The following is a 10,476-nucleotide window of genomic DNA, read 5'->3' on the forward strand; positions in this document are numbered from 1 at the left end:
TCATCATGAGAAGTGATTTTATATCTGAATCTTGCATTTCCGGTGTAATGGTGTGTCCAGGACTTGCTCTGATCCAGGGGGTGTCAGAGCACCTGGGAGTGGAGCTTCCTCTGGGTGTTGTGGGACTGGCTGCAGAGCTTGAGCCCAAGGTCTCTGGAAGAGCTCTTGTAAAATATGTTTTTAAATGTTAACAAATTCAGATAAATTGAAATCATGTAACTTTTCTCATTATAATGCAATAAAACTTAAAAAAAAAAAAAAGTTGTTAGGTCAAGTATTCCAGATTGTTCAATACTAGAAATAAATAAGGTTACAACCCAGTTATGCCATGAAGCTAGTAAAGTATTCAAGAAAATCAAATTCAAAGCACTTAGAAGGCATTCTCCAGCTGACAAACCTGGACTACAACTCAGACAAAGATCCAAATTCCCTAATTTGAGTCTGCCATACAAGTTATTGTCATTACACTGGCTGTCTTAGTTCGAAATTGAAAAGTTGTATACAGTGGGTGATTATGAAGTGTTTGATGAATAAATTGAAAGCAAATGTTGTCTTTTAAAAAAGAAAGAAAAGAAAAAAGAAAATATCTCCAGGATTACATCTTCTCCTTCAGAAGCCACTTCTCAGAGTCTCACAGATAAGAAACAATTCTACAGTTTACAGCATCTGGCAGCCACTTCAGAAAGCCTTCTTCATCCTCCCCTATACAGCCCAGCTCCTTCCTTCCCTCTTCAGTCAAACATGAAGATGACCTGAGCACCAGCCTTTGGAGTATCAGTTTTTTTAAGAATTTTTTTTATGAAACAAAGTATATTGGAAGTATACTGTTCAAGTATACTGTTAACTCTGTGTGTGTTGGGGGGGTGGGTAGGTGTGGAGTGTGTGCACATAGTCCATATATGTGTGCCTGTTAGCACACTCACAGAGGCCAGAGGAGGATGTCAGGTGCCCTCTCTATCTTTTCTTTGAGACAGGGTCAGTCATTGAACCTGGAGCTAGGCTAGCAGTTAGCAATAATCCTCCTGTCTTAGCACACATACCCCAACTCTGTGAAGTTACAGATACTCCATTGGCTACACCCAGACTTTTAGGTAGGTACTGGTATCTGGACCCGGGACTTCATGCTTGCATGAAACTGTTGTTACCCTCTGTACCATCTCCCTAGGCCCTCCTTCATCTCTCTGGCAATAACTACTGCCATTACCTCTTGATTTACCAATGTCAGAAAATAAAAATTTTAAAGAAAATAAGGTTATTTATTAGTCTCTGCATAAGGATGTTCTAAGTGTAAAATCACATAGGAGCTAAGGGATATTGAGTATATAGTATGAAGCCCTGAGTTTACTCCTCAAGATTCCCCAGAACAAAAAAACCATTGTGTGTTGGGGGGAGAGAACCTTGTATGAAAAGCAAACAGTTTATTTAATATTCTTAAGGTACCAATGTTCTCACATAGTGCCCACAGCACCACTTTTCTTCCACAGATGAACTTGCAATGTTCCTATGGAAAGACGATGAAGCTTCTACCAGCTTGAGCCTTGCACATCCCCAGCCCCATCATCTACCTTGGGCCTCTGCTTCTCATCTGATGCCTTCTCTCTTCCACTCCTGTTGTACTGAAGGTCAGCATTGCCTACATTTCAGATTTCACCCAAGACTTAACCTCTGAGACATTGCTTTCCACCTTATTCAGTAGCTGTCTTAGTTAGGGTTTTTATTGTTGCAGCAAACCACCATGACTAAAAAACAGCTTATACTTCCACATTGCTGTTCACCATTGAAGGAAGTCAGGATAGGAACTCAAACAGGGTAGGATTCTGGAGGCAGGGGCTAATATAGAGAGGTGCTGCTTACTGGCTTGCATCCCTGGCTTGCTTAACCTCTTTCTTATAGAACCCAGGACCAACCGCCCAGGGATGACACCACCCACAATGGGCTGGACCCTCCCTTACAGATTGCTAATTGAGAAAGTGCCTTACAGCTAGATCTCATAGAGGCATTTCCTCAAAGTGAGGCTCCTTCCTCTCTGATGACTATAGCTGTGTCAAGTTGACACAAAACCGGCTAGTACAGTAGCCAGCAGGCAAGTAACAACCTGCCCTGGGCCCCAGTGACACATTAATTCCTGCCAAAGCCCAAGATACAGGGTCCTGCGTAAGCCAAGGAGGACAGACAATGTAAAGAAACCAAACAAACAATGGTAAGAAAAACTGACCATATAGTAAGTGGGCCGGGGGTGAAGCTGGATGGGAAGAGGAATGACTCCAATATTCCCAGCTCAATTAGATTGCTCTATTCAATGACAAAGAACTTAAAACTACTAGTTTGAAGTGATACATGCCTGAAGTGACAAATATGTCAGTTGCCCTGATCTGATCATTACATGCTATGTGCATGTACTCAAGTATCACACAGTACCACACAAATGTGTACAATCACTATGTCTAGAAAATCCTTCAAAGAGCTTGTATAGGCAATTTGAATAAAAGAAAGAGCTAACATCTAATAACAATATTTTTAATGCTTAAACAAATAAACAATAAAGATATGAGTTAAAATAAGGAGGAACTCTATCTGAAATGGGCAAAGGTTTGTTTTGTTTTGTTTTTGTAAGTAATGATAACATGAGCATCACATAGCTGATAGTGGGGCTGAAGACTTTTTGGAGAGCAGAGCAGCCCTGCAATTCAAGAACACTACAGCATCCCTGTCCTTTGTAATTCCATTTTTGAGAAACTGATCTTAAGCAACAAAGACACAATGAGATTAAATTATGAAGACATTCATCATTATGTTTGGTAGTTGACATATAAATATCCACTAATCATAATAGCTAATAAAGCTTCATTCACAGTATGATTGTGGAGCTAAGAAGATGGCATAAGAGCAGATCCCTACACATTATTAATCATCATTCACTCTTTCCAAGTAGTTCACATGGAGTAACTCACTCACTTCTCAAAGCAATATGACATTGAACTATAGGCAGACCAATGCTACTGTCATGTCTGACTTCCCAGTGAGAAATCTGAGGCACTGAGAAGGTGACTGAACTAAGGTTACACTGAAACAAACTCTGACATTCTAGATTGAAATTCAAAAATCCAAAATGCTATGCACTTCATAAATTTTTGGTAAGTTACTTGTTGCTAAACCTTGCCATAAACTGATGTCAACCTATGTATCATCTTTATCCCAAGTAAGAGTGGATTCAGTTTACAAGTTAATGTACTTGATGACATTCAGGGTTCACTTAGCCAGTGTTCTATTGCTATTAAGAGACACCATAACCATTGCAAGTCTCAGAAAGGAAAGCATTGAATTGTGGCTGGCTTACAGTTTCAGAGGTTTAGTCCATTACCATGATGGTGGGGAGTGTGGCAGGGAGCAAGGGCGGTGACACAAAGGTGCACATGGTGCTGGAGAAGTAGCTCAGAGACATATTGGGCCTGGCTTGAGCTTTTGAAACCCCAAAGCCCACCCACAAGGCCACACTTTTACTCCAACAAGGCCACACCTCCTAATCCCTCTCAAATTGTACCACTCCCTGATAACCAAGCATTCAAAGATATAAGCCTATGGGTTCCATTCTTATTTGAACCATAAAGGTAAAATATATCACATTCTGGATCCCAGAAGTGGTACACTACATACACCATATCACCCTTCAATAAAATGAAACATCAGCCCCACGGGTTTCAGGTATGGAACTGTGATAGAACTAGAATGAACATGTAAACCATCTGTCTGTTTCTGTAGTCCGTGCTTTTAAGCACAGCACGATATTTTCATATACTACTGAATGCCATGGGAAAACAGTTATAACTCAAGCATTCAGCTAGTTATTAATGCCACACACACACCCCACCCCGTGGGCCAGACACACAAATGCTACTGAAGAGAGATAACCGTGCCAGAAGAGTCAAAGTTGAGGAATTTTGTTCCAAATAAAGTAATCAAATATAGTAATTAATTTGAGGAAACATTTGGCCTTGGGAGATTAAAGGTGAGCAAGAATTAATTAAAGAGAAGAACAATGGCAGGGGCAGGAATATGTGCAAAGGTCCTGAAGTGAGACAAAAAGTCATGATTGAAAACTAAAGAAGAGTCTATATATCCCCAAGCACAATGGAGTGTGCTTGTAATCCCAACTACTTGAGAGACTACATCAGGAAGAAAACAAGTAGACGCTAGCCATCAGGCCTGGTCTAAATTAATTAATTAATAGTACTAGGACTGAATCCAGGGCCCCCGTGTGTTATTTATTTGTTTGTTTGTTTGTTTGTTTACTGTGTGTGTGCATGTATTGGGATCAGAGTACAGCTTACGGAGTCTGTTCTCTCCTTCCACCATGTGGGTCCTAGGAATCAAATTCATGTCATCGGACTTGGTGGCAAGCACATTTATTTACCCAAGGGGCCATTTTTCTGGCCCAGAATAATCAATTTGTAAATTTTAAATATTGTTCCTGCTGTAGAACAGGAAAAAAATAGATGGGAATACTTTAAAATGGAATGCTGACTTCAGACCAATTAGGAGGTAACTTCAAGAGACACAATAAGTGCATAGTAGCCCAGTCTAGGGTGATAGAAGAAGAAACAAAAGTAGTTAGAACTGACATTTGGTATGAAAACAAAATGAACACACATTTATAGCAATACGGACATAGGAGGAAGGGAAATGGGTACTGATGGCTTACGCAGACTAGAATTTTAAACGTGTAGTATCTCTGTGTGGTGCTCACAATTTGAAGACATGACCTGGAGAACAAGGAGAGCAAGCTTAAGTTCAAAACCTGTTGTTTTTGCATTCCATTCGCAGGTCCTTCCTCCTACATAGGCTGGCTGGGTCTTGCTCTGATGTTGAAGGTGGGTGGTCAGACCAAAAAAAAAAAAGTGGGGGGTTTCCTCAGTTGTGGTTAGGAGTGAGTTGCACCCCGAATGTGTAGTTATCCCCTATTAACCACTTTCTATTTGTCATTCACAGGGCAATACCACATACAGGCTCATTTCACCTCACAACTGTGTGAGAAACTCTAACTAACGTGCTGTCTAGGAAACAGAGACAGCAGGTTTAAACTCCCTCTCCTCAGAATCAGCAGGGGACTGCTCTTAACTTCACCCTACCCTCTGAGCATTCACTCTGTGCAAGGAAGAGACTTAAGAAGCTACCACACAACGAGGTCCCACTAGATGTCAGGCTCTTAGGAAATTATAAAGAAACCAACCTCTTACAACCCCACAGCTTCTAAGGACTTTTCACACACACACACACACACACTTACCCTTAGTGAGATCACATTAAACTCTCAAAAATGTTTCCTGTAGCGAACATGGGATGGGAGTGAGGAGGTGTAGATGGACCCAAGCAGCAAGGGACCACCCCAAACACCAGACCAGGGGAAAATGAGGTCCCAGCTGCTTAGGCCCCCAGAGACTCCTACAGGGTCCGTGGTCATCCCCAGGACCCTCCGGCGCGCAGGACGCTTGGCCGACCCGCAGCTGGAGGCCCTGAGGCCGGTTTGCCTGCGGTTGCCATAGCAACGGGGCTCGAAGGCGGCCTAACCCTCCCGCCCAACTTTTCCCTCAGAGCAGGGCAACTGAGCTCTGCGAGGCCACTCACCGCACCGGCCGGCGGGCTGCCCCTGACAGAGGCACACACTTGACGCGAGTGGTCCCCCTGCCCCGAACGCCACACCTAAAGAAGCTGAACTTTTCTAAGGCCCGGGATGCCGACCCAGGAGGTGGACGGGGTCTGCACCGGGACAAAGCGCGACAGCAAACGCGAAGCCCCGGCTTTCCGCGCGCAAATGAGGAGAGCGGGGGCCGCACAACGGCGCCCGCGTGCCCCGGAGCCTGGCCTCCGCGGGCCGCACCCCAGGAACCAAGCAGGGAAGCCTGCCTCGAGCACAAAGCGGCGCGGTGTCAAATAAAACGCTTTTCAACAGCACGGTCGCTATCGCGACGGGATGTTCCGACTTATTCTCAGCCGTGGCCCAGGCGGCTGGTGCTGCCAGGCTCGCCCGTCGGGGGCGGGGGGTTTGGGGGGGAAGCTAATACAACGTGAACGGGGTCAGAGCGTCTCTGCTGAGAGGTGGGTATGTATCTTCACAGAAAGGCTGAAGTGGCCCGTGACGAGTCAAATAACTTATCTCTAGACTTGTCCCAAGCCTCTGTGGGACCATTTCCAATGTATGTCTGAAGCAATGGAGACCTGAAAAGCTGGCTCCAGCTGTATGCTAATGTTCTATTATTGACCTGAACTAGGAATGGCTTCTGTGGGCAGGTCCTGCTCTCCAGCAGCTGTCGGGAAGAAATTCAACTCTACTTGGACTAGCATAATTATTCAAGGCAGATGTCTTCTAAAATTAAGGTGATTGATAGCCAGTAACAGTACAACAGAGCAATTAATTTTATTGCTTACAGGTGTACATTTGGCAACTACTTAATCCTGTTGCTGTCATAGGAGGAAAAGGTGCTCAAAATGGTCACAAGTAGTTGGTAACTTCATTTTGGAAACCATGTTTCAACCACAAATACTCTGTACCATGTGCTATATTAATAGAACTTTGGAATCTTGGCCAAGTAACGTTCTGGAAAATTACAGAACTATTGTCTAACAAGAGTCTGGAAGAGATGTGAGAATTTGCACTCTGTATGTCCCCCTTGCCTCTAAAGAAAGATGGCACGATTGCCCATCCAAGCATAAGTCTGAGCATGAGTTTGAGGAGAAACATTACCATCTGCTTCACTGAACTGTGACGTGCATGGATCTGCCTTTAACAAACCACTACGGAGCCTTTTAGACTCCAGACCCTTCCAAAAACAACTTCAAACATCAGACAAAGCCTAGTTAAAGGACAACATTGGTAGGAAGAGTTGTTGGAAAGGCATGCAGGTGAGTCCTCACTTGCACAGTCTGTCAGTGATGCCCAAACTTGCTCAACACCAGAGACATCTACAGGGAGTTCCTTTTGTTTTGCTTTATTTTGTGTTTACGTGTAGATTCACAAGTTATACACTCAGAGATTCTGATTAAATAGATTCCAGTTTCGAAGGGATGGGTAGGTGTGTGTGTGTGTGTGTGTGTGTGTGTGTGTGTGTGTGTGTGTGTGTTTCTAGCACTGGTTGGGAACCAGTAGGCTAGATTTTATTCTGAGTTGGGTCTAGACCATCAAACCACACTGTGTTTGTAGTCTAGGAAGATAGTTAAGTTGGTAAAAGACTTACTTCAAGCATGAGTACTTGAGGTTGATTCCCAGAACTCAAGTAAAAAAAATTTTTTTTAAAGAAAACTGGGCATGGAGACACATGCTAATAATCCCAGCACTAAGGAGGTAAAGACAGGAGGTTTCCTGAGGCTTGCTGGCCAGCTAGCATAGGCTAATTGGTAAGTTTCAGAACAGTGAGCCACTAGTGAGAGACCCTAGGTCAAAAACCAAAGTTGACAGTTCCTTGGAACAACACCTAAAGCTGACTTCAAGCCTAAACACACACACACACACACACACACACACACACACATCTATTTATTTACTTATTTACTTATTTATTTATTTAAATGCACACTCATTTATTTATTTATTTGTTTGTTTATTTAGATGCATACTCATTTATTTATTTATTTATTTAGATGCATATTCATATGCATCTCTGCCATAGTGTTATATAGAGATCAGAGGACAACTCTTGAGCTCAGGTCTCTCCTGCCACCTTGTGGGATTTGCCCTTCAAACAAGTTCAGGCCTGCATATGTGCAATCTTTACCCACTAAGCTGTCTCGGGGCCACCCTCCAAAATGTTTAAAGCTGAATGTACCACTTTGTCTTCACCCTTGCAACTTTGCCTATTGCAAGTCTTTAGCATCAACCTTACTCCATTTGCTTATATTAAGAAATGCTATTAAGGGCTAGCAAGCACGGCTTAGTAGAAAAAGACACTCAGTAGATAAAGAGGCCAAGCCTGATAACCTGTTCCACTCCTAGGACCCATGCAGGTAAGAGAAAGCCAACACCTGCATGTTGTCCTCTGATCTCCATACATACACCATGGCACAAGCACACATGCACACATGTGCAGACACAATAATAAAAATAAATTTTAAATAAGAATGGAGCTCTTTCCCTGACAATAAGTAAAATATTCATGACATCTCTGTATTCGTTGGAGGGTTTGTTTTGTGGTTGTTGATGGGATTTTGTTTTGTTTTGTTTAAGACAGGGCTCACTATACAACTCTAAGTGTCCTAGAACTCACTGTGTAGACCAGGCTGTCCTCAAACTCACAGAGACCCACTTGCCTGCTGAGTGCTAGGATATAAGGCGTGCACCACTCTGCCTGGCTTTAAAGCAGTTTTAAGAATGATTATCGCAACGCTATAGTAAAATCTTTCCAGCTTATTTAAGCCAGGGTTTCTCCTCTTCTTCTTCTTCTTTTTTTTTTTGGGAGGGGGGAGGGGGGGAGTGGGGGTTCATGAGCTGCTAAAAGAAATGTTTTACAGTGCCACTCACTATGTATGTATTTAATAACAGAAGCACTTCTGAGATTTTGTTGGCCTCTAATTCCATCTAGAGAAGGTTCTAGGCTCTACAGGACCAGTGTGAGTGTTGAGGATGTAACTCAGCAATAGAGAACTTGCCTAGCATGTGTAAGGCCCTGGGTTTGGTCCCAGGACCACAAAATAAATAAACAACCCATATGATTAGACTAGGCCAGCCCCAAAATTCAGGATAATTCCCTACTTCTATAAAGAAATAGCTGTGGGTAGAGAGCCCCTGCCAACTAATACTTTATGCCCCATATAGCAAGGTCCATGCAAGAAACTTTAAATTCTGTTAGGAAAAATAGTCATGCCTTATCCATATGAAGGGAGAAAACCATGAGATTAACTTCATTTCCCTTCTTATCATGGATTCCCGGAGATAGGGTTCAGATTTGCAGTTCAGCTTTAATAAAGTTGGTTAAACTTAGCAGCTCACATGTCTTACAGCTCTCTTCCATGTTTTCCTCATTCTGACTTTGATTTTTTATTGTCTACTGTATTGATGATTATCTTACACTACCTCACACACTTTGCACTTGCTGTTTTGTCTACTTCTAAGGCTCTGCTCACGTAGTTGCCCAAGGCCTGCTGCTTTCTCATAATTCAGACTGTTCAGTCGCCCTCTTCTCAGAAAGCCCACCTGAACCTCCTCTCTAAAGGATTCTCCCATACACACACCCCACTCTATCATCTTACCCTGTTTCATGGCCTGCCAACACAAACACCATCTAAAGTGGTAGAGCCCAACAGAAATCAAAACCTCATTAGGAAAAAGTTAAAGTTTGAATTACATACTTTTCAAATAAGTTCCCATTCCCATTCAAAAAAATCTTAATATAGCATAATCTAAACATCTCTGCATTTGTCTTCAAGAATAGAAAAACTTAATGGTATTTTTGTGTGTGTGTGATATAGGACCTTTTAACTATTTTTCTGTTTGTTCAATGCTGGGGGTATTTAGCACTTTGCTAAAATATTTTTTGAATAACAGATAAAATGTAATGTATAAATCAGTGGGCCTGGTGGCATAGGTTTGCAGTCTCAGGAGGATCATGAGTTCAAGGCCAGGCTCAATTTCTGCCCTTACTAGAAGTAGCAAGATACTGAGAATCTGACCTCAACATTCTTTATAACAGAAGGAAGGGAAAAGGGGAAGGGAGTATTTTTATAGAATATGGTAAAATATAGATAAGTAAATATGTAAATTGATTGATAGACAAATATTAATTTCCAATGTGTAAATGTCACTAACATTTATAGAGAAAAACCAATGAAACTACACGGGAAAGTGATGCACTTGGAAGTCTGTGAAACCCACACAGAGACATCCTGGACCTTCTTAGGAAACCGTGGTGTTGTGCCAGACAAAAAACACTTTTCAGATTACAGGAGGGGAGTAGCTCAAAGCAGCCACATTAAGTGTTATGGTTGGTGGCCAGAGCCCAGGTCCTCAGTAAAGAATTGCAACACCATAACCATTAACACAACAAACTCTAGACATTGCCGAGGATCTCACTCTATTCCAGGGGTCACCTCAACACTACAATATGCTCTCCTCCTGTTCCTGTAATTATTAACGTCACCATTGGCAGCAAGCATGACATGCCATTTACGTAAACACTCCAGGGTAATGTTAGCTACCGTGGGTATCAAATTGCTGACATGTAAGAAAAAGAGGTCAGAATTGAAGCGTGTCGAGAGAACAAGCACAGGAGTAAGCAGCACAGCTTTTCCAGCTTTTGTTGACCCTGTTGATAAAGGAACCAGAGCTTGGGCTGGGGCAGAGAGGTACATCTCAAGTCAGGGAATGGTTGATTTGTGTTGTTTTAGAAATCTCTGTCTCTGTCTCTCTGTGTCTCTCTGTCTCCTCTCTCTCTTCCTCCTCTCCCTCTCCCTCTCCCTCCTCTCCTCCCTCTCCCTCTCCCTCTCCCTCTC

The 10,476-nt window shown here is 42.7% G+C and overlaps 1 protein-coding gene and 1 long non-coding RNA gene across 10 annotated transcripts in view; one reads left to right on the forward strand and one right to left on the reverse strand.

Annotated features, from left to right (window-relative positions):
- Positions 1-5,791, reverse strand: part of Stk33 (serine/threonine kinase 33) — a 176,086-nt gene extending 170,295 nt beyond the window's left edge. For 4 of the 8 annotated variants that reach the window (XM_031387809.1, XM_031387808.1, XM_031387804.1 and 1 more), the window contains exon 1: positions 5,623-5,791. The gene's annotated coding sequence lies outside the window, so the exon portion shown is untranslated. Of the gene's footprint in view, positions 1-4,795; positions 4,857-5,284; positions 5,537-5,622 lie in introns of those variants that run through there. The other 4 variants (XM_031387810.1, XM_031387807.1, XM_031387805.1 and 1 more) reach the window with 2 other exon arrangements.
- LOC116102773 overlaps positions 5,538-10,476 on the forward strand; it is a 7,292-nt gene continuing 2,353 nt past the window's right edge. Inside the window, exons 1-2 of one of the 2 annotated variants that reach the window (XR_004123276.1) lie at positions 5,538-6,093; positions 6,678-6,897. This is a non-coding gene — a long non-coding RNA (uncharacterized LOC116102773). Of the gene's footprint in view, positions 6,094-6,634; positions 6,898-10,476 lie in introns of those variants that run through there. The other variant, XR_004123275.1, reaches the window with a different exon arrangement.

This window comes from Mastomys coucha, unplaced genomic scaffold, assembly GCF_008632895.1.
Source record: "Mastomys coucha isolate ucsf_1 unplaced genomic scaffold, UCSF_Mcou_1 pScaffold21, whole genome shotgun sequence".
Lineage (NCBI taxonomy): Eukaryota > Metazoa > Chordata > Mammalia > Rodentia > Muridae > Mastomys > Mastomys coucha.